A 25,854-nucleotide genomic window follows, 5' to 3' on the forward strand; every position below is an offset into this window, starting at 1 on the left:
TAAATGAATTATTTAGGATGCAAAAATATGTTATAAAAGATAAATAGGGGAGAGTTGAAATTATTGGTAATTCTTTCAAAGCTCCATGAAAGCAATGTAGGTGCTGAAAATGTTTAGCATTGTCTTTGTGAATAATGTGATGTGTAAAAATTTACACTTATGAAAATAATCATCAAAGGCTGCTAACATCACCAAAAGAAGGACAACCAGACATCATATATCTTCTAATGGGGCAAAACACCACCTAAGAAGTAATTTTGCCTGAAAGAAAATTGAACCTGACACTGATTAAACTACTCCAACTGTCTAATAACTTAAATGAAATACAGAGGAAAGAGACAACGGTAGAATGACATCCATGGGTGATGCAATCAGAAAAATTCAGACTGTGAAGAATTCTATAGGACAAAACACAATCTCTTTAACCAAAGGAAAAAAGGAATAGAGATATCAGAGGAGTATATATAGATTTTAAAATATTTAGGAAATATCCCAATAAAATACAATGTATAGACCTAATTTGGATTTAGAAACAAAAAATACATATTATAGAACTATAAGATAGCTGGGTATTGATGATATTTTGGAATTTTAATTTTGTTAGATGCAATATGACTTCGTGATTATATTTTCAAATGATTTCATATCTTTTATAGATGCATACTGAAATGTTTAGAGACAATATGATGTGTAGAATTTTCTTTAAAATAATTTGAGGTAGGGGCTAAGTAGGTAGGGAAGAGATTGTCCATCACTTGAAAATTGCTAACAGTATATATGATTTTCTTTTATACATGAAGGAAATTCTTCATATTAAATATTTTGTGAAAGAAGTGACTGGTCATGTAAGAGAAATACCATTATACCACGTGCTCTTTAACATACAGTATTATTTTTAATATATAAATTTAATATACAAAAAAACTAAACAATATTATAATGTAATTTTAAAGACCTTAAAGAAACTTACTCCCTTTGAAAACCAGTGCATGACTTGCTGCAAACAACAATGAAATAGTGACAACATCTAAAAATGTCAAAAAATTATTTTGCTGTTATTAATTTAAAAGAATAAATAGAAAGTTAACAAAAGATGAAGTGATAAGAAGCTAAGGTAGGTTAATGATTGTCTCTTCAGACAATAGAAATGAAATGGAAGAAAAACTTTTCACTCACTAGGGCTGTAACTCTGCACATCTCTGAATCATTCTCTTCAGGAATGCATCTCTCCCAATTAGGAGGAAATCATCAGGAAGGAAAAGACCCGGAAACTTTTCAAATGCTTTCAGGATGTTCCCATCTAGATTCCATAAAATACCTTACCAACTCCTCTGTTCTGTCAATGGTATCACCATTCTCTTGGTCCACAGACTTGAAATCGTCTGATAATTTTGGATCCTTCTTTATTTTTTCAACTGCAATTGCAATCAGTGAACAAGTCCTGATGAACCTTGTTTGTCAATGGGTCATGTATTGCCCTCTTTTTCCACCTTTACTTTCTAAACTTCACATCTGGCTCCTATTTAATAACTGAATCTTCACAGTACTTAACTGACAGCCTAGTCTTCCTAAAATGCTGATTTCATCACATAATCCTATACTGAAGAAACTCCAGTAGTCCCCTCTGATGTCAAACTATATTTCTTTGCCTGGCTGTCCACATTCTCCCAGATTTGTCCCCAAGTTATGGATAGATATTGCTTCCTTCCACCCTGAAGTTTTGATCCATACTCCAGTTCCACTCTTCACCCTTCTCCACTCTTCTCTGTCACCTGGATGTCTATTTTACATGACTGGCTTGTCCTCTACCTATTGAATTTGGGACTTCTAGGTTAAATAAACCCTAAATCAAAGGACTTCTGGGTTAAATAAAATGAAAGACATTTAAAAGATATTTGCCTTTAAAATAAACTGGAAGAAAACGAAACTAACTAGTCTTCTCTCTGTCCTAACTAGAAGCACAGTAAATTATATAGAATCTCCAAGTAAAGGGGAACATAAAAGTTATAAACTCCAATCACTTTCCGAAGCTAAAGTCTTCCCTAGCTTAGTCTCTAGCTTATGTTCCCTTTTTCTCCCTCAAGAAATTCTTTCCAAGTTTTGGCAGTTTTCAGTTTTTGAAAGTTTTTTCTTATGTCAAACTTTCTATATACCCAGAATTATGTCCATTGCAATCCTATGTGCTACTCGGAACCTTTATGACAGCACTTCAAATATTTTATGACTGCTATTACTTTGCCTACTTTCTCTAGGCTGGAGATTTCCAATTTTTAAAACTGTGCCTGAAAGAACATTGTTTTTCAGACCAGTAAATTTCCTGATCCACAGAGCCTGTTGACCAAGCCTTCCCTATAGCACTCACGCTACCTGATGAGAGCTCCATGCTTCATATATGTCACAGGTGTCTGGCTCCTCTGTGAGCTCCTTAAAATCAGTGACTGTGTCTTTTTCCTGCTTGTATTCTGAGTGTTTTGTCCCAGTTACTAGTGTTTTCATTTATTTATTTTTAAAAAAACATAAATGGATGGATCATAGTTATTCCCCCTTTTAATGCTTTCAGTGTGTTTCTCCTCTCAGAAATGAACTCAATAGTTAAAGTGAAGTCTGACCAGTATAGTGAGGATTGGAGCCTTCCTTGTTCAAGATAGAATATCACACTTCTTAGAATGCAGCTAGAGATTACATCAGCATGTTTTCTTCCAGCTATACCCACTATTTACTCATGTCAAATGAATTTTAAGTTAAAATCCAATTCATTTTTTTCATATTATATCAAATCATATATTCATAGCATATATTAGTGCAGAAGCATTTTTTATCCAAATATACAAAAATTGATGTCACTCATGGTAAATTTATTCTTACTGGATCTATCAAACCATCCTTTAAGAACATTTTGGATTCTGACACTATCATCCTTTATGTTTGTTATCTCTCCTATTCTTGTTTGCTAGTTGTGAGCTAGTCCTCAAAATCCTCTTTCCAATATATTGATAAAAGCATGTTTATTTATTTACTTATTCAGTGACTATTTATTCTGTATCTGTGACATGTAAGCACTTTTCTAGGCATTGGGGAATTCATTGGTGAGCAAGAGACATGACCTCAGGCCTCATGCCACTTATATTCTAGGCCAGTGGTTTTCTAACTTTAACATGCATCAGATCAACCTAGAAGACTTGTTAAAATACATATCACTAACCTGGCCCCACCACCAAAGTTTCTGATTTAATAGGTCTGGTTTCCAGGGGCTTGGGGGAGGTGAGATTTTATATTTCCGACAAGTTCCTAGATGCTGTTGATGTTGATAGTTCAGGGACCACACTTAGAGAATCACTGCTCTAGGGAGGGACATACATTTAAATGCCAAGGACTTAATTAAAAGTGAATGTGAGTTCACAGGACTGAGGACAGATCCTTGCCTATAGAATACTCCAAGGTTTATTTCATTCTATATGTTTGTGTCTAAAATAAAAACAATAGGTTGGCTTAATTAATTATGCTAAAAGAATGATCCAATATATTGAAGATGAGTAGAGGGCAAATTAATAGAAAATGAAACTTGTCTTAGATGAATTAATCAGTTGATTCAATTAAAATAAAATATTTAATATAATACTTATGAGCTAGAGTGCTACTTATGCAGCTGGAGTGATTTTTTAAAATAGCAACTAATATACTAGATTGAATAATATAGTCTCAAGTATTTGGTTCAAAACTAGTAAATTTCTAATATTAATATAACTGTGAATAAAGAAATGAATGAATAAATAAGGATGAAAAAGTTAAGTGATTTTCTGAGAAGTGATCCATAGATAAGTGGCAGAATCTGAACTTGAACTCAAATCTTCACAAGAGAACAGAGTCAATAGTACATTAAGAAAAGTAAAAGCTTATTTCAAAGTCACTATCTCCTAGGTAGATATGAGTTACTAAAAGTTTGAGCACTTATTTTCACAAGTGCTCTTAAGCTTAGGCACCCTGTGAAACATGAACAATGGTGCATCTGAATGTCTTGGAAAAATCCCTAATCTCAGATCATTAACTATTGCTTGGATGAAAGCCAAAGAATTGTACAACCAGTACTGGCAACAGCTGTGATATGGCAGATAGGCTTCTAGGAAGATTCACGGGCTGACTCAGCCAGCCAGGGCCTATTTGGTCTGTTGACATGTGCGCTCTCCACATTGACTGCTGAGCTGGAAGAGGACACTGAAGAGATGGATGGGTGGGTTTTAAAGTTTCTAACTTAGGGCCCTTTCTGTAGCCTGTAGGCAGGTGTTCTGCTTCCGGAGTGATAAGTACACCATAGACCTACCACAATGATTTGTTTAAACCACTCTTTGTGCTATTCTGGGGTTGAGCCTAATAAATTATAAATCACACTACTAGTGAGCTAAAATATGCCTACACAATATCAAAACCTCTGGTGTTTATTAGCTCATCAGATGAATGGTTCAGCTTCCAAGCACTGAAATGGCTCTGGCTTCTTATATCAATGACTGAATTTTTGACCTGGAAACTTACTTTGGTTTGTTTTAGTCTATGTCTATTTTGGTCCCACTGATAGTTATTACTCCATTATTTTATAAATATTTATTTACCCTATTAGTGTCCATGTTCCCCCAAGGATGAAGGCTACATATTTTATACTATTTAGTTTAAAGTCAAATGAAATCAATTTTAGTTAAGAGTCTTATACCATTGACTGAAAAGGCTTGAAAGACTCCGGATAGTCTACACATTCAGAGTAAGAAGCTGGGGTTTGTATAAATAGTGGCAAAGCAGGCTGCTATGGACTGAATCATGCTCCCCCTCATTCATATGTTGAAGCCTTAACTTCCAATGATGTGATGAGTACTTGATTTGGAGATAGGGATTTTGGGAGATAATTAGTTCTAGATGAAGTTCTGAGGGTTGGTCCCCTATGATGGGATTGGTGCCCTTCACTAATCTAAGAAGAGACACGAGGCACAGCATGGTTGCTTATGTCTGTAATCCCAATACTTTGAAAGGCCAAGGTGGGAGGAACGCTTGAGGTAAGGAGTTGAAGACTAGCCTGGGCAAAATAGTGAGACCACAGCTCTACAAAAATAATGAAAAACAAAACGAAACAAACATAAGATTGCCCAGACATGGTGGTTCGCACCTGTAATCCTAGCATTTTGGGAGGCCAAGGTGGGTGAATCACTTGATGCCAAGAACTTGAGACCAGCCTGGCCAACATGATGAAACCTGGTCTCTACTAAAAATATAAGAATTAACCAGGGGTGGTGGTGCATGCCTGTAATCTCAGCTACTAGGGAGGCTGAGGCACAAGAATCACTTGAACCTGGGAGGTGGAGGCTGCAGTGAGCCAAGATCACAACATTACACTTCAGCCTGGGTATAGAGTGAAGCTTTGTCTCAAATAAAATAAAATAAAATAAAATAAAATGCAGTTGAAGACACACCAGAGAGGTTACAGTCTTGCTGTCTCTCCCACCCACCCTCACCCCCACCTCCTCAGCCCCCTACTCCCACACTCCCACCATGTGACAGCATCTATAAGCCAGGAAGAGTGCCCCCACCAAAACCCAACCATGGTGGCATCTTGATCTTGGACCTCTAGCTCCAGAATGGTGAGAAAATAAATTTATGTTGTTTAAGCCATGCAGTGTATGTCAGCCTGAGCTGACTAAGACACAGGCAAAGTGTTTTAAATGAAACTTTTGGATGAATTAAACTGTCTCCACTAATAACATTCTTACAATTTTTCTGCAAATGATACAGACTCAATTTAACTTTTTTAAGACTCATTTTACTGGATGTTTGGTCACTGAGAAGTCATGAGTTGATTATTTTATTGTATAACATTGCAGGTATAACCTATTAAAATAACAAGATGACTCTAAATGACTTTTGATGCAGTTACAAACTCATCAACAGCAAGAAAATAGTGGAAAATGCAGATCCCTTCTCTTTTCTTCTGCAAGAAAATCATTGAAATTCAGAGCAATGCCCGGAATCATAATTAACTAAGTTGGATGTGCCATTCTTAGAGTATATAATTTGAAATGCCACACATACTCCACCAAACTACAGCTGTATCTTAATAGAACGTGATAGCAAGCTAAATAGTGTATAAGATTCTGAGGGCTTAGGAGGATCTGATTGGCAGAGAACCAAACAAAGCCATCCTCTGAGTCAGTCAGATGTTCAGATTTCCAGTAAAGGTTCCACAAACAACTACCCAAATGCATTGACAGTCAACTGCCAAAACAACAGCTTCTCTTTTTTTTCCAAAGCAGTACTTGTGTACAATCCATAAACAAACTGTCAAAGATGTTGTACATCTGGACGACACAGTTGCAAAGTTAATTTTGGTTGGAAGAAAACTACATCCCTGGTTTTCATTTGAGTGGAATTTTGATCAGGGAAAGAATTATATTGTGGGCATTTCTAATGTTTCTAAGGACACGTGCAATAGTGCCACAAGCTGCCAAACACAGAGGATTCTGATAAATAAAATTAACCCTTTGAGTGAAATCTAGGAAACAGTGAAAGCTTTAACTCATGGACTGTTTAGCTTCATGGACCAGCAAGTATCCTGGAGCATTCGCCATCACATTATAGACTTGAAAGTTCAAGATTCATATTACAAAAATAACTTTCTTCTTATGTGTGTATGTTTTCTAAAAATTAGATAGGTGTCTACCAAGTGGATGATGCTACCTAGTGCATGAGAAATACTGAGTAGTTTCTCTTGCCTTACAGGATTGTGGTAAGTTTTGTACTCTTAGAAGGAGTAACCACCATTATCAAAATAGTTAAAGTCCTCTGGCACCTTTGCTGATGCAGAGCACTTAGGACATTAAACCTCTCTAATATTTCTTTCATTCCTGATATTATTGAGATTCATCTAAATCCAGTATCTCCAGGAAATGACAGAGAGCCAAACATCTCTTCCCATCTGAGTCCTTTTCAAAATAATAATAATAAAAAAATAACCATGTGCATAATGACAGGACTCACTGACAAGTAATTATAAGTGTGGAGAAAGAAGAAAGTGAATAACTTTCATGATATTGCACAACTGAACCCATATAAAAGCCAGATTCTTTCCACCATGTTCTTAATCTTTCCCACTTCTCCCCTGAGTAGGTTATGGTCAACTGCATAATACAGCTGCCTTCTATTCTGTTGTTGCAATGGACTCTTGATAGTTTCTGTCTGCAGTCTGGACCACCTCTGAAGTCTACTCAGTTCAGATTACCACCGAACAAAGTGTCTGAGGTGCCTTCAACACTCAACTATCAGGTTCACCCAAGAATATCTGTCCTAGCAGTCTTCATCACCATTCTAAAAGAAGTGGCCTTCCACTTGCATACAGTTGAGTAAAATATTTATATAACCTGGGCTCAAGATACTGACTTTTAAAATATGAGTAAAGTCAACAACAAAAAAAGGTTATAAATGGATGAATTGGAGAAACTATTTATTTTTACAAGGATTGAAAACTTGGCCAAAGAATCACCACAATTATTCTAAATAATAATAACTCCTAGTATAATCACTGTATACAACTTGTTTAATAAATTTTACCTGCAACTGTATAGGCAAGCAAAAATATCACCTTTTATGTCAGTATGTCATACTTTTCAAGTATATTAACTCATATTTTCTTAATAACAATTTTATAACCAATTTAGAGCAAGAATGGTGTCAATTTTATAGCTGAAGATTGTGAGAGAAATTAGAAGACTAGTCTAAGATCATATTGATTGGGAATTAAAATAAAAAATCAGGTTTTAATTTCAAGATCTCTGTGTTTTCTACTATACAGTGTCTACTTCTGAACCTTTATACTTAATAAAAATATTTAGGGGAATTAACACATAACATCCATTGCTATTTAAGGTTTAATGATCAGGGATCCTAAGTATTAAGGATTATGAATATGAACTCATGATCAACATTATGGTCCATCCATGACTTTATATCTTTTTCAATGTCATCATAAATGGCTGTCTGTTGACCTCAACACATCTTAATTACACCTTAAGCACAAGGACAGGCTCCATCTGTATCTAGGAAATATGAAGCCCTATATATTTTCTAGTGAGCAGGGAAGCAAAATTTGCTATTAATCTCATATTCACCTGTGACTTATTTCTAATAACTGTGCTTCTGTGTTGATCTCAAAAAGCTACTCTCTTAAACCTTTGTTCTGGTATCTCTTTCCTCTTGCCCCAGTTCTTATCTTGTTTCAATGCCAGGCACTTTAGTTCCTTTAGTTTGAGGGATTTTTCTTGTCCTAATAGTCCCTGTATCTTCAAACAGTACTCATCACCATCGCACAAGCATTCTCAGCCTTGGAGGGAGATGTCCTTCATGCCAATGTTAGTCTGCCTGCTGGGCTCAGGAAGGCTGCCTGGTGAAGATACCACAGATGTGGAGTCTAATCGTGATGGGTTTAGTCATTCATCCCTCACTTTCATCCACTAGCTTTAATCTCTACTACAAACCCATCAGGTAGGTATTAAATTCCCATGTACAAATTATGAAACCAATACAAGTCATTTGGCCTCCAGAAGTCTCAGTTTCTAATTTTTAAAATGCTACTACCATTATTACTTAACCAGGGACTCTGTAATATTGACTAGAGATTGAACTGCCCTCAATCGCTGCCTTTCAGGCTTTGTGGATTCTCTATAGATCCTAGAGCATGTGTCAAGGCTCCCAGATCCCTTTCTTCCTGGTCAGCTCTACTTTATGGCAATCTGGGCTTCCAAATGTCTCAAGGACAAGTATAAATTGACAAAGCAAAGTATAGCAGTTTAGATGAGCACCTTCTTCACATAAGTTTAAAATAGCAAACACACATTATGTACTATGCAATCTAAAACAATTATTCACTTTAGTTCACTTCAAATTTCCCTATATTATTATTCCCCTTTGTACTTGCAACAGTCCCATGTTCACTTTACCTTGTTTTATTTTCCCTCACAATGCATATTCATCGTTGCTCTCTGGCATTGTGTTGTAGATTGATTTGCTTATTGTCAGGGCCCCTTTCATGAACAAAGGCTCCCCTTATGAAAAGAAGGTTTTCTCTTTTGTTTACCTCTTTTTCTCCATACACATAGAGGATTATGGGGCATCCATAGTTTTTCAATAATATCTGTTAAGGAAGAAGGGAGTGAAGGAAGAAAGGAAGGGAGTGAAGGAAGAAAGGAAAGAAGGAAGTAGGGAGTGAAGGGAGAAAAGAAGGAAGGAACGAACGAACGAACGAAAGAAGGAAGGAGCAGACGGAGGGAGAAAGGGGCATGTTTGGGTTAAGTTTGGGAAAGATAAAAGTTTTAATTTTGATAATAATGATATCTAAGACTTACTGAGTACTTATTCTATGTGCTAGTAAGAAATTGATATATACTAATTAATCTAATAGTGCAAATACATATTAAGAGATAGGTAAGATTGGGAAACTGAAACACAAAGAGGTTCAGTTACCAGTTGATGGTCACACAGTTCATAATTAGTTGAGTTAACATACAAACCCAGGAAATTTAACTTCACGTCTCATACCCTTAATCTCCATGACGTATTGCTTCTTGCCAGTAGTAAGTAACTGATTCACTGAATAAAAAATGAGACTGATCATCTATACCTATTCAACAAAGTAACCTGATGAAGCAACTCCAAGAATGTTATAAGTAACTGTTACTGAATTCCATAAACTCAAAAAATCCTCCTTGTTTAGGCAACTTTACTGTGAACACTTGAAATAAGAAGACTTGGAGAGCGAGAGAGAGAGAGTGAGAAGGACGAGGCTGGATTACACATTTCTTATCCAGACCCAGTATAGATTAATAAATCACAAACCATTGAATTCAGAAGACATCCTCATGCAACTCCAAGGGTATTTCAAGGAACCTTCCCATCTGGAATCTGTGCTGATTCTTTTCATATTGTATTTCCCTAAGGATGACTCACAGGAAATTGAGGTTTCAGAAATATGTTGTGTTTTGTTATGGCACTTCTCTACCTTCACCGAAAAGTTTTAAAGATAAGTGACTTTGTGGTTATGTTTTTTCTCATTGAGTTTAAATAAAAAAACACTTTTTCAACTTTTTTTTATAGCTTCTCTAATTGTAATGATGTTTATATCTACACGATGATGATGATGGCAGTGATGATGATCCTCTTGATTGTGGTATAAATATTCCAGTAAGTGAGGGTAAAAAGAGGGTGGAGAAAACCCTCAATAAGAGATATAACTGCAGTCAAAAAACAGTTGTTGGGCTTAAGTATTACATATATGGAGCTATGCTATATATTGTGAGAGTATGAAAAATATATGGCATCACCCTGTCTCACAGAGTACACAGTGTTGGAGTCAAAGGTAGACCAGATGTCTCCAGCATGAGATGAGGGTAGTAGGTATAAAACAGGTATCAGGTACAATGACCACACATTCACTGGGAAATGATTGATTTCAACTGGAGGATCACTCGAGCTTTTGGGAAAGGGTGACATTTGAAATAGGTCTTGAGAGATTGTATAGACTTTCTTTAAAAAACACCATGAGGAGTAAAGAAGAAATTTGCAAAAGATGCCAGTATTGATGGAGGGAGTGGCTTCCCTCCCTCTCTTTTATCCTTTCTTCCTTCTTTCTTTCATTCCAATGCCTTATATACTCTTAAATGTTTAATGGGCCAGTACAGAAGTTCATGAATCTCTGTTTAGTGCCTAGAGTGATGTAATGTTCAATAAATATTATTATTTTATTTTTAGTTGACAAATAATAGTTGCATATATGCATGAGGTACACAGTGATGTCTTGATACATATATAGTGATTAGATCAGGATAATTAGCAAATCCATCATCTCAAATACTTATTTCCTTGTGTTAGGAACATTAAGTATTCTCTTTCTAGCTATTTGAAACTATATATTATTGTTAACTAGAGTCATCCTATAGAGGTACAGAATAACAGAAATAATCCCTCCTATATAGCTGTAATTTTTTTCTTTGAGACAGAATTTTACTCTTGTTGCCCAGGCTGGAGTGCAATAGCACAATCTTGGCTCAGCGCAACCTCCGCCTCCCGGGTTCAAGTGATTCTCCTGCCTCAGCCTCCTGAGTGGCTGGGATTACAGGCATGCACCACCACGCCCGGCTAATTTTGTATTTTTAGTGGAGACGGGGTTTCTCCATGTTGGTCAGGCTGGTCTCAAACTCCCCACCTCAGATGATCGGTCCACCTCGGCCTACCGAAGTGCTGGGATTACAGGCATGAGCCACCACGCCCAGCCATAATTTTTATTCTTTAACAGATCTTCCCATATCCCTCCTTTCTCAGCCTCTAGCATCCTCTGTTTAACTTTTTACTTCTATGATATTAGCTTTTCTTAGCTTCCACATGAGAGTGAGAATATTCAGTGTTTATCTTTCTATCCTTGGCTTATTTCACTTAACATAATGTCTTCCAATTCCATTCATGTTACTGTCAATGACAGGATTTTTTCTTTTTTATGGCTGAATAGTATTCCATGGTGTGTATATATATATGTATATATCACATTTTCTTCATCCACTTATCTGCTGTTGGACACCTACATTTGTTCCGTATCTTGGCTATTGTAAATAGTGCTGCAATAAACATGGGGGTGCAAATGTCTCTCTGATATAATTATTTTCTCTTCTCTCAATAAATATTATTGAATAAAAAGGTTATCATGTGTACAAGTGGGCACCCAGATAAACAATTCTAATTTGCAAATTCAGGCAAAACTTTCATCTATCTAATTTATTATTTGGAAGTAAAAAAATTATGAAGATCTATATGAGCCACCCATTATGTAATTGCAAGAGAGAGAAAAGAATGAATAAGAATTCAGGCTCTGAGCTATCTGGAACAGGAACCATATCTTTACTCATTCAATAGATATTTCACTTAGTACTTACAATATGCCATCTTCTGTATTAAGTATTATGTACGACAATGAATGATATGGTCTTTGCCAATGCTGTGCATGCATTTAATGGGAAAGAAAGATAGGTGATATAGGTGTATGATGCTAATGATTATTAGATAATGTCTACTGTGTCTATTTCCAGGCACTATATTAGGCACTACAAAGACACTGTTTATTTGGTCTACCCATCCTCTAGGGAAGGTATTATCTCCATTTGACGCATAGGATTTAAAGCTTAGATAAGTCACACAACTTGTCCAAGGTCACACAGATATATTACTTTTTTTTTTTTTTTTTTTTTTTTGAGACAGACCCTTGCTCTGTTGCCCAGGCTGGGGTGCAGTGGTGTGATCTTGGCTCACTGCAATCTCCACCTCCCAGGCTCAAGCAATTCTCATGCCTCAGCCTCCCCAGTAGCTGGGATTACAGGTGTGCACCATCATGCCTGGATAATTTTTTGTATTTTTTGTAGAGACGGGGTTTTGCCATGTTGGCCAGGCTGGTCTTGAATGCCTGACCTCAAGCAATCCGCCCCCGCCCCAGTCTCCCAAAGTGTTGGGATTACAGGCGTGAGCCACTGTGCCCAGCCAACACAGCTATTTTAAGTGATAGAGTTGGGATTAAAACTTTCAGATTCTGAAATCTATGCTCTTAGCTGTTCATTCTACACCTTTAGGCATTGGAAATAGTCACTTCTTAGATTGCTGCCTATGTTGAATCTTAAGGAATAATTACAAACGTATATGGAAGGAAAGGAGTGGAAAGGATGTTGGAGGCAAGAAAACAAGTATTTCATGAAGACTAGAGCACATGGTGTGTTGGAAGAAAGGTGTCGGAGATATGGTTAGAAATACAGAAATGAGATGGCTTATAAGAAGCACTGGATACTTAGGCTCAGGCAGTGGCTCACCACCCTGGCGAAACAATAGAATCAACTGGGGAATGTTTAAAAAATGTAAGAGGCTGGGCACCTGTCCAGACCAGTTAAAATGAAGTCTCTAAGGGCAGGGTTCAGGCATCTGTATTTTTAAAAGTTTTCCTGGTGTAATTCTAGCACGGTGTTGGGTGAAAAGCACTGGGCTGAAGTGATGGGAACCATTGAGGGCATTTAGGCCGAGAAATGTGGCAGATGGAAAGGAAAGGCCCAGAGTAGAGGCCGGGAAGTCATTGAGAAGGAAGCGTGTCAGTGATGGCGAGGGGCTAAGGAGAGTTAGGAGCAAAAGGGAAGGAATTAAAGGGGGAGATGTAAGAGATAATTAGGGAGTGGAATACACAGGCTTGATATCCACTTGGATGGGTGGGCTGGATAAGATGAGGAAGTAATAGTGACTCTTCCATTTCCAGTTTGGGTGACTGCATGGAAGTTAATCTCTTTTATTGAAAGGGCAGATATAGGAGGAAGGGCAGGTTTGCGGAAAAAAAAATGAAGTGAAAATTCTGTGAATTAGACTAAGATGGAACACTCAGAGGAGTTGCAGAAAAGCCAGGGAGAGTGACACTCCAACAGCTAGGAGAACAGGAGCAAATTGTCAACACTGTCAAACATCTCTGGAACAAGGGACGACATGATTTTATTGAACATATTTAAAACAAAATACCATCCCATGATGTAGTTTTTCTTCCACTGTCTATCTTCTAAGAAGATTCCTGCTCGGGATGTATAAACAAATGGGGATAAGTGCATAAAAGCCTGTGCCATTTATGAAGTCATTGTCCCCAGCTCCAAACTGACCCTCGATGCTCTGCTTTTTGATGCTAGGGCAGGATTCCAGAAACCACATTTCTGCTTTGTTAGGCTCTGACAGTGAGGGGCACTAGTGAGAGACTGCAAGGCTGGAGAAGGAACAAGCAACAGTCTTGGCTGTATTCTCCCTGAGGGCTGTGACTACTAGCAGCACTTCAGAGTTGTTGTTGTTGTTGTTGTTGTTTTGACTCCATAGTACACCAGTTTGTTTGCTTGTTTGTTTGTTTCAACGCAGCAGGTGAAACCGGTTCGTAGTTTTTCCCGCACTTGCAGAACCAGCTCCATTATGTTCCCTGCCTGAAAACACCAGCACCAACTGTCTGGTGACCCCTTTTCCATAGACAAAGGTCTCAAGTCTACAGGGCCTTTTCTCCAAGCTCCAATGCACCAGCACTAGCTGAACAAGCACCTTCTCGTCAGATGGCTTAATTTCTGCAACAGAGAGTCCCTAGCTAAGGTTCTAAAGATTAATAATTGCAACCTCTCCCGTTTGTTCTCTCAGCCCTAGGGGTGGTAGCTACTTTCTGCAGTTTATATCTTTTTTAAAAAAAAGCTTTCCTTTATCTATTTAAGACTTTGTAAATAGTTAAAAGTTCTTTACATTAAATTTTCTGGGTTCAAATAGCCAGTGCTGTGTCTGTCTCCTGAATGGGCCCTTACTTACACAGTAATTGGTTCTATAACCAGAAATTTATTTTAGGAAACAAATCCTTAAAGTTATTTTGGATTGATATGGTCATGTCCTTAGATTGAACACAATACCAAGATCCTTGCCAATGGTAAATGAGGTGCTAATCACTAATAGCATGTAGATGCACTACACTTAATCACATCACCACCTGTGATTGATTGTGATAAAGTGTCTACTGAAGCAAGAACCTTGGGAACCCAAGTGACTATTTCATTTGACTCTTACTGGAGTCAGGATGCCTATGCGGACTGTGGTATGGGATGGATTCCTATGAGCATTTACTTATTCAATCCCCATGCCAACCCTAGGAGGAAGCTTGATCACAGCTTAAATAAGGTCATATCATGGCTTCATCTTCCTATCATGATGCGTCCTCGGTAGCTTTTTGCTGTCAAGTGCACAAGAGTGGTTACAAGATGGAAACTATAAACATAGGTCTTTAAACTCTCAACTCAAGTCATGGTCAGAGAACCACAAACTTCATGACAACCCTAAATAAGTCTGATTTTTCTGTAGCCATATGACCAATATTTTAAGAAGCTATACTTAAAATACTGTGAAGTTTGCAGAATTACAATACATATTGACTTCACAGCCTTACAAAGTCTCTCACAAGAAAGTGAAAGCATTGATTAGGAAGAAATGGGACTCAGAAACTTGAAATGGACAAATTAATTCGTACTCAGATGAGGCTGAGAATCTTAAATTCAAGTCACTCTGAGCCCCCCTGTAAATATATGCCAATTGCTTACCTGAACAGGCTGAGAATTCCTAATCTGAACATCCAAAATCTGAAATATTCCAAAATATAAAATTTTGTGCATGCCAACATAACCTACAAGTGGAAAATTCCACACATAAGTACTTAACACAAACTTTGTTTCATGCACACAATTATTTTAAAATATTATATAAAGTTACCTTCAGGCTGTGTGTATAATATTTATATAAAACACGAATGTCATGTTTAGACTTGGATTCCATCCCCAAGATATCTTATGTATGCAAATATTCCAAAACCCCAAATTTGAAACACTTCTGGTCCCAAGCTTTTCAGATAAGGGATACTCAGCCTGTAACTGAAAAGACAAGCTTTCCCTTGCCTGAAAACTCTGCAACCATCTGTCTAGGAACTGGACTGTTGCCTTGCAAGCGAATGCTCATTTTACATAAGATTAACCTCAGCCATCTCTTATTGTCACTATAACTGACTTATAAGTAGGTTCAGAACTCAGCATGCTCCATGGGTCTGGTACAGAATCTGACCCAAAGAGAAATAGCTTATACATCAAAATAATTGCAAGATTTTGTAAATTATATTGATAGAAACCTAGGAAATATGTGTAGGAGATAATTCCAATGGGGAGTTAGAATAAGGATGGTGAAATGTAAAACTAGATCAGGTCTAACTTATTAAATAAGTGGAATTTTGAAATATTCTGAATACAGTGGGTTAGGCTGTAAAGCCAGAAGTGATTCTAACAGTTTCTTTGTTTTGTTTACTTAAAATTGAACTTAACAGTGTCTTAAATTGAAGTAGAAGGAGATAGCAGAGATTTCATGGTAAGATGAAGTGGAAGGAATCCAAAGACATAGGGAGAGAAGAATATTAGGCAAATTGTATAATATGCAAACGTGACACCTATCCTCCAACTACATCACCCCAACCAACCCAATACCTTCATTACATTATTGAGAAACACATACATGTGCAAAGCACCTACGTCTTTACATAGCTCTGTGATGGCTGTCTTCTGTAAGCCAACTATGAGTATGGAAAATAACATAACTGAGATGGAATTTCTGATTTTAATGGAAATGATGAGATCCTGGGGTAAAAGGAATGTTTGTTTTACTTTTTTGTTTACGTTTGTTTTACTTTTTCTGTTGGCAGTATTTAACCACCAAAGATAAAACAGGCACATTTACCATAAATGTTAGCCATGGTTGAGTAATATAATGGTTTTTTATTTTTGGTTTTAATTTTTTCCCCTGCTTTATTAAAATATAATTTACAAATAAAATTGTATATATTTATGGTGTATAACATGATGTTTTTCTACATATATATGATATATATGAATATATATTTGATACATATATAGTGAAATGAGTACCACAATCAAGCTAATTAACATACCTCACATAGTTCATTATCTCACATGTTCATTACCTCACATAGTTATCTTTTTGTGTACATGTGATGAGAATACTAAATCTACTTTCTTAGCAAACTTCAAGTGTGCAATATGTTATTATTAATTATAGTCATCATGCTGTATTTCAGGTCTCCAGAACATATTCATCCTGTAACTGAAACTTTTTACCCTTTGATTAACATTTTCCCCTGGTAACTACCTTTCTACTGTCTGTTTCTATGAATTAAACTTTTTTACATTCCACATGTAACTGAGACCAAGCACTATTTGAATTTCTGTGTCTGGCTTTTTTCACTCAGCATATTGTCTTCCAGGTTCATCTGTTTTGTTGCAGCTGGCAGGATTTCCTTCTTTTATAAGGCTGGATAATAATAGTCAGAATGTTTTAACTTTCAGGGATTTTGGGCAGCAGCTAATTAATCAAGTTGTTTCTAGAAATGAAATATATGAGGAGTCAAATAAAATGTTTCTTAATCTATATAACAGGAAAAACTCCAGCAGTGTGGTGGCCAAAAACATGACTTGAGTTGCCACAATGGAGAGTAATGGCTTCTCACTTCGCTTCCAGACCTAGGCCAATCCATAAACCCAAAGTCCTTCTACTGAAGAAGAAATTGGGTTCCTTGAGAATGGATGCTGCAGCACTGCTATACATACATCCTATAAATATTTCTCCAAGTTTTCCCCAAAGGAACTTATAGGCATTTACTAGACTTAATATGCATTGGGGAAAAGGAAACACCCAGACCTACCAGGGATTTTTACACTGGTCCTGAGTTGACACTAATTCCCATAAACTCCAAATCCTACTGTAATCTATCAATAGTGAGGGATTATTGTACTCAGGAAAGAGATGGCATCTAAGCTCAAATGCAAATCACCATGAGATCTGAATGTTCATGGCCCACCCTGTGATTATTTCCCCAGTTTCTGAGTATGTAATGGGATTCATGTACTTGGACAACAGCAGCATACCCACATTTGCCCTGTGACTCATAAAGTAAGGGTCAATTTTGTAGGAAGGACCAAATGGAAGCCACTAGAACTTTTTCTTCCTACCAGGATAGTAAACCAAAAACAACTGCATCCCAGGGAGAATTGCTGAGATTAGTGCCATCAAAGACTTGAAAGATTCATGGATGGTCCAGGCATGGTGGTTCACACCTGTAATCCCAGAACTTTGGGAGGCTGGGGCAGATCTCCTGAGGTCAGGAGTTTGAGACCAGCCCAGCCAATATGGTGAAACCCTGTCTCTACTAATAATACAAAAATTAGCTGAGCATGGTGGTGCATGCCTGTAATCCCAGCTACTTGGGAGGTTGAGGCAGGAGAATCGCTTGAACACAGGAGGCGGATGTTGCAGTGAGCCGAGACTGTGCCTTTGCACTCCAAACTGGACAACAAGAGTGAAACTCTAACTCAAAAAAAAAAAAATTAATGTATGGTGATACCTGTCATATTTCACTTAACTTGCTTATTTGGCCTGCATATAAGGTAGATGGCTCTTGGAGAATGACTGTGATTATAATAAAGTGAATCACACGGTAACTCCAATTACAGTGGCTCTTGTATGTTATATCTTTACTGGAGCAAATGAACACAACCCCTGGCACCTGATAACAGCTACTGACCTGACAAATAATTTTTTCTCCATACCAGTTTTCAAGGACTGCCATAGTAGTTTGCTTTGCTCTTTGGCAGGGCCAAAAATACACATTTGCTTTCTTGCCCGGAAGTATGTCAAGTCTCCAGCTCTCTGCCACACAGCATTTTGTAGAGATCTTAATGGTCTTGATAATTCCACACATCACATTAGTCTATTACATTGATAGCATTTCACTGATTAGATTTCATGTGAATATTTTAGATGCTTCCTCAAATGGGAACTAGAGAATGGCAGATAAACTCAGTAAAATATCTGGGATCTGCCAACTCAGGTCCAGAGATTTTGAGAATATCATTTTAGTGCTCTGTGAAATGAAGCTGTAAATAGACCCCAGGCTTTCTAGATGAGATGGACTCTGTGTGGCTTATAGAGATGCCCAAATTAAGATACTAGGAAGCCAGTGGCCATGGTGAGTGAGAGAAAGGTGGTCACTTACCCTTTGTTCTTGAAAAGAGCAGCTCCAAATAAACCTGTTTGCGCCTCTGAGCCAAGATAGTTCCAGAGCTGAGACACCATGACTGGCTGGAAGGCTCCTCCTACCAGCCTGAAAGGGGCATGCAGAGACTTCTGGTTTGAGGCTTAGAAACTACACAATCAGGACTCAGTTATTTCAACCAATCAGGATGGAACAAATTTAAATTCTTCATTTGCATATACAGGCCTGATTGAGGGCTGTGATGGGAAGTTTTCCTATTTAAGCCAAATCACCTCTTTGTTCTCTGCAACTGTGCTTTCATTATACATCCGAGGCTGTGTCTCCTCCAGTCTCAGATGTATATGTAAATATATATAAAATATATTTATTTAAAATATACATTTATTTCTTTAAATATAAAATATATTTATTTTAAATATATATTTAAATATAAAATATATTTATTTTAAATATATATTTAAATATAAAATATATTTATTTTAAAAATATATTTATTTTAAATATATATTAAATATAAAATATATTTATTTTAAATATATATTAAATATAAAATATATTTATTTTAAATATATATTTAATATAAAATATATTTATATTAAATATATATTAAATATAAAATATATTTATATTAAATATATATTAAATATAAAATATATTTATTTTAAATATATATTTAAAATAAATATATTTATTTTAAATATATATTTAAATATAAAATATATTTATTTTATATATATTTAAATATAAAATATATTTATTTTATATATATATTTAAATATAAAATATATTTATTTTATATATATATTTAAATATAAAATATATTTATTTTATATATATATTTAAATATAAAATATATTTATTTTATATATATATTTAAATATAAAATATATTTATTTTATATATATATTTAAATATAAAATATATTTATTTTATATATATTTAAATATAAAATATATTTATTTTATATATATTTAAATATAAAATATATTTATTTTATATATATTTAAATATAAAATATATTTATTTTATATAAATAATATATAGGCATATATTTTATATATACATATAAAATAAATTGCTCCCTTTTTCCTCTGGAGATCTCATGGTCTTTTGTTAATACTTCCAATGTGAAAGACAAGTTACTGCACCTTGGACCATCTACCACAAAAAAAATGAAAAGGCATAGTGCTTGATGGTTTGTGTATTTGTTCATGTTTGAACCAACATATAACAAATTTAACTGTGCTAATCTAAACCTCCAAAGGGCTTTGAGAGGGACCTGGGAAGAGAAAGTTCTGGTGCTCTGCAGTATAAAGCAGCATTTACACTTTACTTTGTGACCCAGCAAATCCAGTTGTATTAGTCTCTTCTCACACCAATAAAGACATATCTGCAACCGGATAATTTATAAAGGAAAGAGGTTTAATTGACTCACAGTTCAGCCTGGCTGGGGAGGCCTCACAATCATGGTGGAAGATGAAGGAAGAGCAAAGGGACGCCTTACATGGTGGCCAGCAAAGAGAGAACTTGTGCAGGAGAGCTCCCGTTTATAAAGCCATCAGATCTCATGAAACTTACTGACTACCACAAGAATAGCATGGGAAATACCTGATCCCATGATTTAATTACCTCCCACGACACGTGGGAAGTATGGGAGCTACAATTCAAGATGAGATTTGGGTGGGGACACAACCAAACCGTATCACCACTGATACTTGAAGTGCCTGAGTGAAATAGGAATGCCATATGAGCCTCTCATAAATGCCAATAGGATAATCACTGTGAGGGCTTTTAGGATTTTGGAGAAAATTTATGCCTTCTTTTATAGATAACTATTTTTCTTTTCTTTTGAGAAACAGCTTCTGGCTTTTTCCTAAACTAGGATTAGAGACTAAACACCAAACCACGGGATATTGAATGGCCAAGTAACCTTAGATCTCCACCATGATTTGGCACTATCTGACTCACTAAGACATAGGTTGCACATGCATCAAAGCAACCTGTCATCAAGTGGAGACAGTATACAATCGTGCATTGCTTAATGACAAGAATAGTTTTGAGCAATGCACTGTTAGGAGTTTTTGTGATTATGTAAACATCATAGTGTGTACTTACACAAACCTAGTGTGATAGTGTAGCCTACTACACACCTAGACTATCTGGTACAGCCTATTGCTCCTAGGCTACAAACCTGTGTGGCATGTTGCTATATTTAATACTATAGACAACTGTAGCACAGTGGTAAGTGCTTGTGTATCTAAAACTATCTAAATGTAAAAATACAGTATAAAAGATAAAACATGGTTCACCTGTATAGGGCACTAATGGAGCCTGAAGGACTGAAAGTTGTTCTGGGTGAGTCAGTGAATGAGTGGTAAGTGAATGTGAAGGCCTAGAACATTACTATACACTACTGTAGACTTTATAAGTACTGTCCAATTAGGCTACATAAATTTATTTAAAATTTTTTTCCTTCAGTGATAAGTTAATTTTAGCTTCCTGGATGACCACCATTGTATATGCAACACATCGTGAACTGAAACGTCATTATGAGGTGCATGACTGCATATGAGATTGTGCTTGAGCAGGTCCTGAAGCCACACAAGTAATTTGCATGAGCAGGTGCCTACAACTCCTTTGAGTAACTCCTGCTGCCTTCCTTCCTTTCTTACAGTCTCATGATTTTATGACTAGGCGACTGAGGAAAAAAAAAAAAACTCAGGCCTAGTACAGATGGTTCTACACAATATACTAACACTACTGAAAGTGGACAGAGGCAGCATTATGGCATCCTTTAAGAGTGGCCCTCGAAAACTGATGAAGGCAAACCTGACAGTGTCCAGAGGTTGAGTGGTGCATTTGGTTGTCTATTTTCTCTGGGCGTAGACATACCCAATCGGAGGGATGAGTCTACATTGATTCATAAACAGTTACTAATGGTTGAGCTGGATGGTCAGGGCCTTGGGTAACAAAAACCCCATAGAAGGAGAATACAGGGGACAAAAAGGTCTGGGAAAGGGGTTTGCAGATGGAACTTTTAGAATCGGAACAGAGTGTTAAAGTATTCATTTTACATGTGAATGCTCACCGAAGGACTTCCATGGCAAAGGTGGATAAAATGACACACTTTGTGGGCATCAATCAGCCTCTTATCTCAACTACTAGAACACATGCTAAATGGATCAATGCACAAAGTGGCCATAGTGGTAAGAACAGAGGCAGTCCATGGCCTCAACAAGATGTTGAGACAACAACATGCACAGCCTCACCAAGGCTAGATGCCCAACCTACCAACAATAGAGGCCAGCACTCAGTGCCATTAAAGCATGATTCCCTAGGGGCATTTTCTAGACACTTGAGATAGCAGACTGATTACACTGGACACCTCCCCACTTGGAGGGGCTACAAATATGTCATCACTGGAATAGAGACATATTCTGGATGCACATCGTGTTTTTTCCAGAACAACCATTTGTGGATTTACAGAAAGTATTTTTCATTTGTCATGTTATTCCACATGGCATCTCTTCATAAAAAGAAACTCGTTTGGAGAACATATGGACACAGGGAGGGGAACAACACACACTGGGGCCTGTTGTGGTGCGAGCTGGGGGGAGAAAGAGGATTAGGAAAAATAGCTATGTGTACAGGTGCAGCAAACCACTATGGCACATGTCTACCTATGTAACAAACCTGCACACCCTGCACGTGTATCCCAGAATGTAAAATAAAAAATTAAATTAAATTTTTTTAAAAAGAAACTAATCTCACTGCAAAGACTGTAGCAACAGACTCATACCCATGGGGTTAATTGATCTTACCATGTTCCCTCATCACTCTGAAGCATCTGGCTTAATACAAAGATAAACTGGCATGTGGAGAATTCAGTAATGGCACAAGTTAGAAGACACCTTCAAAGCATTAGGGTTCTATTTCACAAGATACAATACATGATTTTACTATTAAACTTGGGAGCTTCTCATTTTGGGGACAGGATAATAATGTCTTCATTTGTGAGTTAGATAGTTGCATTGCCTTAGGCAGGAAGAATGTCTTTTGTTTTTGTTGTAGAAAAGTGTCAATATGTGTAGAAGACTTTATATGGATGCTAAGTAGTCAAAGGGAGAGGACTGTGCCAGTTTTTAAGCTACTCCCTTTTAACTTCAAATACACACTTGTATAATCTGCTTTGTGACCCCAGACACGGGTCTCAGTAAATCATGTTCTGCTTTGCCACCTGGCTCTATGTTAGGCTCTGCCAATAGGGGTGTCTAGAAGTAGATTATAAAATTGGAAGAAGTGGAGCAAGAGGCTCGTTCCTTCCTCTCTGCTTTCTGTGAGCTATTTGTTTGTTTGCAATGCCTGTCAGAGGCACCTCAGCAAGACTTTTTCATCCCAGAGAAAGAATTCCCTTCTAGAGCAGTGCCTGAACTCAGTTTACAGCTTTTTAGAGATCTGCAGAACCAGCTTAATTATGCTCTCCCTTAGGGACCCCAGCACCTGCTAAGCAGTACCTTGTCCTCAGAGGTAAGAGTTTCAGCCATGTGGGGCCCTTCCTTTAAGTTATAAGTTTTAATAATTCCAACTCCTATCATAAGAAGGTAGGTCCTTCTTATGATGGTTTCTCTATGATATCTTGAATTTCTCTTTTTATCCTTGCATTTTCTTGGTCAATAATTTATTTCTAGTTAACAAATTCTCTCTGTTCTCGCTTTGTTCCTTGACTGGACTCCTACTGATACAAAGCCTTAGAAAGTCTACACTGATGTGTATTAGAAAACAATGGGGCAGGGGGTGGGGTGGGGCAGATTCAAGATGGCAGAATAGGAACAGCACTGGTCTGCAGCTGCCAGAGAGATCTATGCAGAAGGTGGTGATTTCTGCATTTCCAGCTGAGATATCTGGTTCATCTCATTAGGACTGGTTGGACAGTGGGTGCAGCCCATGGAGGGCGAGCTGAAGCAGGGTGGGGTGTCTCCTCACCCAGGAAGCACAAAGCATCAGGGAATTTTCTCCCCTACCCAAGGAAAGCCATGAGGGTCTGGGCCCGAGGATCTCCAGCACAGATACTGTGCTTGTCTCACAGTCTTCATGTCTAAAACACCAAAAGCAATGGCAACAAAAGCCAAAATTGACAAATGGGATCGAATTAAACTAAAGAGCTTCCGCACAGCAAAAGAAACTATCATTAGAGTGAACAGGCAACCTACAGAACGGGAGAAAGTTTTTGCAATTTATCCATCTGACAAAGGGCTAATATCCAGAATCTCCAAGGAACTTAAACAAATTTACAAGAAAAAAAATAAACAACCCCATCAAAAAATGGGCAAAGGATATGAACAGACACTTCTCAAAAGAAGATATTTATGCAGCCAACAGACATATGAAAAAGTGTTCATCATCACTGGTCATTAGAGAAATGCAAGTCAAAACTACAATGAGATACCATCTCATGCCAGTTAGAATGGTAATCATCAAAGAGTCAGGAAACAACAGATGCTGGAGAGGTTGTGGGGAAATAGGAATGCTTTTACACTGTTGGTGGGAGTGTAAATTAGTTCAGCCATTGTGGAAGACAGTGTGGCAATTCCTCAAGGATCTAGAACCAGAAATACCATTTGACCAGCAATCCCATTACTGGGCATATACCCAAAGGATTATAAATCATTCTACAATAAAGACATATGCACATGTATGTTTATTGCGGCACTATTCACAATAGCAAAGACTTGGAGCCAACCCAGATGTCCATCAGTGATAGACTGGATTAAGAAAATGTGGCACATATACACCATGGAACACTATACAGCCATAAAAAAAGATGAGTTCATGTCCTTTACAGGGACATGGATGAAGCTGGAAACCATCATTCTCAGCAAACTATCACAAGATCAGAAAACCAAGCACTGCATGTTCTCATTCATAAGTGGGAGTTTAACAATGAGAACACATGGACACAGAGGGGAACATCACACACTGGAGCCTGTCGGGGGTTGGGGGATAGGGGAGGGATAACATTAGGAGAAATGCCTAATGTAGGTGACGGGTTGATGGGTGCAGCAAACCACCATGGCACGTATATACCTATGTAACAAAACTGCATGTTCCGCACATGTAACCCAGAACTTAAAGTAAAATTTAAAAAGGAAAGGAAGCAGAGAGGACAATTGTGAGAAGATAGAGAGTAGATATATCAGATAAGCAGAGAAAGAAACGTATTACGAGACATTAGAAGAGTTTGTGGAAAGAAAAAATTGGGGGAATGGAAGGTTTGAGAAAACTGTCAGATTGTGATAAAAAATAGATTTTTTAGAAAATAAGTGGATATGAAGGTTTTTACATAGTTTTGCCACACAGAATGACAAAATTCCTCTCTTTGGCCTTTCACACAATGTTGTATAAAGATTTCAATTGCTTTACAATTCACTGTGGACATGTATTGCAGGGATGTGTATTGCAGGGCACCTGGCAGGGCAGCAAGTAAGTGGCAACCCTTAAGGACACAGACGCCTTTGGAGACAGTAAACATAAACAAATTAGAGAGGAAAGAGGGGACAGTAGCTAGCTCATTTTCCAGACTCAAACCTCAGACTAAACATAGTTTGGAATAGAGAATTTGTCTGGAAATCTGGGTGTCTAAGCACATGCTAACAATAAGACTGCTGAGGTCCTCCAAAATGCAAACTGAAAATGAGTGATTATTTGTGAATACATTAAATTAAAGGAAGAATGTAACACTAGTACCAGAGCATAATAGTTCATTTTGAATCTCTATGTAATGTGTAACTTGGAATGATTTTAGATTAAGTTATAATCATACATTCAAACATGTGATGTATATACAATCAATTTCCTTTCTCTTTGAAGTGATACATTAAGAGAAAAGCAATGGCCAAAATAACACTAAATCTCTAACATTGTCTACCGAATCCAAACTGGGGTCTCCCCCACCCTATGAGGAGACCCTCTATGACAGCGTTTTTTAGTTCAGAAACTACCCTTTTGTGGAGGGACTCCGGAAAAATAATTGCTATGTATTTTTAAGTCTTTTCTCCAATAAAGAGTTTACAGTATACGCTTTCTTAACTGAATATCTTATTCTTAAACAGTAAAAAAAATCATGAGAAAGGGAGTTCCTAACTTCTGTGCATATTCCTCTACTCTGAAACATGCTACAAACTTGTTCTTCAACTTGC

The sequence above is a fragment of the Pongo abelii genome, chromosome 1, assembly GCF_028885655.2.
Source record: "Pongo abelii isolate AG06213 chromosome 1, NHGRI_mPonAbe1-v2.0_pri, whole genome shotgun sequence".
NCBI lineage: Eukaryota > Metazoa > Chordata > Mammalia > Primates > Hominidae > Pongo > Pongo abelii.